Genomic DNA, 4,481 nt, shown 5'->3' with positions numbered 1-4,481 from the left:
GAATAGTAGTTTGATGTAAGAACATGGTGTGATAGGCAGATGTAGTATGTACCAAAAAGAAGAAGGCGTGTCATATTCACATGTATAATGTGTAAGCTAAGGAGATGCAATTTAACAAATTAGGAGCATTGATGAGGGATACACAAGAAAAGTGCCTTATCATAAGATATACTATGTACCAAAAACAGGATAGTGTGTCATACTCACATGTATCATGTGTAAGCTAAGCAGATGCAGTTTACACTAATTAGGAGCAATACAAGCTAGACACCATATGCAACATGCAACCAGATATCACACTGCCAAGTTAGAGCAAGCACCTTGGATGGTGGAGTAGGGGAGCGGAGACTTGGACCTTGTAATACACTATCAATACAAGGAGAATCAATACAGATGCTCCGTTTACGTTGCTGCAGAGGACCACCATCATCGCCTTCCTTACTCTTTTCCTTCCTCTTTCTTGATTTTGCCTTGTCAAGTCAAACCCACAAGAAAAAGGAATAAAATTTGCTCTTCAGAACTCATTGATGCATGATACTGACGAACACTACTTTCATGTAAGACAAACACTACATATCACACTGCCAAGTAAGAGCAAGCACCTGCGATGGTGGTGTGGGGGAATTGTGGTGATCAACTAGAGAGCTACGTTGACTATCTTCATTTAGCCTTGCTGTTTCTTGAGAATCATGTGGGGAGGATGACACTGCACTCTTTATACGAGTATGGCGTCTCACAGAAACCCACCTGGGTGACTGTCTCATCATAAGTGATTGACGAGGGATACAAAAGAGCATTAGTTTGATGTACGAACATGGTTAATAGACATATGTAGTATGTATCAAAAACAGGAAGGCATGTCATTATCAAAGGTATAATGTGTAAAGTAAGCAGATGCAATTTAACCAAATTAGAAGCAATACAAGCTAGACACCATACACAACATGCATCCACATTTGACAGCGCGAAGTTAAAGCAAGCACCTGGGATGGTTGTGTGTGGAAATTGAGATCATCAACTGCAGAGCTAAGTTTACTGTCTCCAACTGCTGACACTGCACCCATTAGAGCGCTGGAACGCTTAGTGCTTATCTTCGAATTACACTGGAGCGACTTCTGTCTTTTCTTTTCTGCATTCATCAACACTATGTCAGAGTCTGAAATACCCATGCATAAAAAAACAATAGTGTGAGTATGGGTGAAGTGTGTGCACAATTAGTACATCATAAAGGTAGCAGATAGCAGGTCGGTGAGAAATAAATGACAGGAGACATATGATAGCTCTACAACATGCATGGCACACTAAATTACTACATGATTCTATGAAAATAACAGTCAACTGAAAGCAAATAGGTCAGTCCATTTTTTCTGCACCGTCCGATGTACAAAGAACGGGCATATCGCCTTCATCTACCTCCAGCGAGTCAGTGTTGACGATCTTCCTCGAAACGCCAGTGACCACCGGCCCAGTATTACTCCCCTGCCTGCGCCCTCCCCTCGACCTCACCGCACCGCCGTGCTTGGTACCGCCCCCCCGGCCATCCATTCAAGCCCCGTCGACCTCCAGATCAGGCACAAGCAGCTCCTGCGCCACACACCCCTATGATAGACACCAATGCGCCACTTCCCCGGGGAAGAGGCGGACTAGGTGCTCCGCGCGCCTAAGCAGGTGCTGCTTCTTTTAACTGCGGTTCGACTGACCCTGAATTGAAATCCAGGGGGGCTACTGGCCTCTAGAAAAGGTGAAATAGTAAAAGGGAGGAAACCTTGTGCATTTAGTATCACGAAGAAGATGTAGTAAGAAGTGCTCAACTAGTTTGTTTCGTGGGATGAATACAGTGTGAGCGGAGACGTAAGATTTGCACGAATAAGGGAAGAGGAGTACCTCTTTCTACTGGCAGTTCTGTGTCCTCCTTCTGTTTTTCCGACGATCTTCTTGTTGTTCGCCGGAAACCAGAAGTTGTGGAGGACGGTGCAGCCTTGGACGAACCCATGGCCAAGTTGTTGAGTGTGGTGCGGTGGCCGTCTGTCGGCGGTGGGGAAGCAGATCCGAGGCGGCGAACGACGGCGTAGCGGGAACAGCTCCGGTGCGGTGGACGGTTGCGACAGTGGATCCGCAGCAGTGAGGCGCAGGACGGCGTGGTTGGAGTGGTTCTGGTACGGCGCACGTCGGCGTCGGCGTCGTGGAGGCAGCTCTGCCTCGGCTTCAGCTACTAAGTTCTTGAGGGTGTTGCGGTTGCGGTTGCGTTGGATGACGATGTCGGGGTACCAGCTCCGGCGTGATGGAGGAGGGCGGCGGTGGATTGGCCGCTATGGGGTGGAGGACGGAGGAGGCTGGGGTTTCGCGGCTGGTGGAGAGGGCGTTTTCGCGCCCACGGAGTATGAATGGGGAAACGGAGGGAGGCGGGGAACTAAGGGGGAACAATGTTTCAGTTTGAGACGCGCTTGTTTGAAATTTGGGGAAAGTTACAAACTTTCCCCCCATCTAAAATTTCGGACATATTGCGGGTTGGGGGTAGGACAGTCATGTCAGGTGTCCCAAATGTGGGCGGGATAGATTTCGGCAGAGTGCATGGGTAGGCGCCCACGGCGTATGAATGCTTCTTTGGCGTCTTGATGAAGTTACAAACCTACCCCGGTTTAGACCTTTGGACATCGGTCCGATAGGCTACACGGGCCAGAGTTAGGACAGTAATTTCCTACCACCAAAACATTAGTCTCACGCAGTTTCGGGTGACCAGAGGCCTATTTGGCGCTTCGTTCAGGGCCTCTTTGATTCACAAGATTGTCAAAATGAAGGAATAGGAAAAATACAGGAATAGGGTGACATGTCCCATAGTATCCTACAGGATTTGAAAGAATGATTGATAGCATAGGAAAAACAAAGGAATTCTACAAAGAGGTTTGAGTGGATGGAAATTTTCCTCCAAAATGTAGTACAAAGGGATCATATGGAAAAATTCCTAAGGATGCCAATCCCACGAATCAAACGAGCATCATAGGAAAAATTCCTAAGGGTTTAAATCCTCCAAAAATCCTATGCAATTCCTTTGAATCAAAGGAGCCCACAATATTTGGGAGCAGAAGCATTTAACGTTTTCAGTTCTCTTGAATTGAACTTTCAGGATTTGTCAAACTTCACAAATCTTTACACTTGAAAATCCTAAAGCTACAATTATTTTGGAATGGAGGGGGTACATTTGAATATACATTGTACACGAGTATATATTAAAAAATATGCAACTTACCTCAGTTCATGCATGGTTCTAGATATAATCTCCTTGGTTGCAAAAAAAAGGTAGATATGCGTATGAATATATATAGCATGTTCAAACTCACAAGAAAGATTGATGCCCCCTTTTACATCTGATTTACAAATGCCATTATCTCGGGTTCAAATAGATGAATGCACTTCCTATGAATTCGAATCTTCGAAACCCCCTTTATATTGAATTCGACATGTATTCTATTTCGTAGCTAGCAATTTGGACTGTATCCATGCAAGTGACAAATGTATAAAGTGCTTCACACTAACAACATGAAGTGCACTAATTAATGTTTATATATGAATTGCAAAAGCATCCATTGCCTGTATTTCAAACCGCTCTCACTCTATGATTTGATAATATGAAATAAACACATGCACATGCTAGAATTCAATTGCAGTCGAAGAAAGAGCCTACTCCTGGTACTGTATATTAGTGATAGGGGTGTGTACAAAGTACACGTGAATACCAGGCATTGTGCATGTGTGTATACTATCGACTAACTAGCCCCCAAGCTTGTATAACATAGTAAGGGCCTAGGGTTACAAATCATATATAGTCGGCTTATCACCAGTGGGGATAGAGTCCTCCGCGACTTTGGTAGCTTCGTGTAGTACGCTGAGTCCTCCACATGGGTCTTTGTATGACACGTCTCGGTCCAACCTATATGTGGTGCAGGATGGAACCGACCCATGAGTCTTCATGTTGACCCACCACAACTAGAAATGATGTGCCCACCACACCACACACGCAATGGGCCACTAAGAAAATAAGCATATACAATAGTACAATAGTATCTAGCTCACGATACGTCTCCATATTTTTTTGATGACACTGACGGACTTTGCATTTGATGCGTGCTCCGTATTTTGTTGACGACACTTACGGTCATTGTATTTGAAGCGAAAGCACGATATGGTCACTAGACTTCAGAATAAGCTCATCACGGTCACCACATACATTTTGTCGTGCTAACCAACATGTGGTTGGATGGTTAGAGGACAGTGGTTTCTCGAGCCCACCAAGGTTAAAGTACCGGTGCTCGCATTTATCTTGTGTTAATTTCAGTATTTTCCGGCGACATACGTTCAGTGGGAGGAGACGTTCCACTCGACTATGAGGCACCTATGGTGACTTCGTAAAATCTCAAGATCATATATGCCGTCCCACTCTCTCGAAGGTGCTCATAGGGGTAGGGTTCACGTGTGTGCGCTTA

The sequence above is a fragment of the Triticum aestivum genome, chromosome 3A (genome assembly GCF_018294505.1).
Source record: "Triticum aestivum cultivar Chinese Spring chromosome 3A, IWGSC CS RefSeq v2.1, whole genome shotgun sequence".
Classification (NCBI taxonomy): domain Eukaryota; kingdom Viridiplantae; phylum Streptophyta; class Magnoliopsida; order Poales; family Poaceae; genus Triticum; species Triticum aestivum.
Note: the sequence above shows the minus strand (reverse complement) of the source record.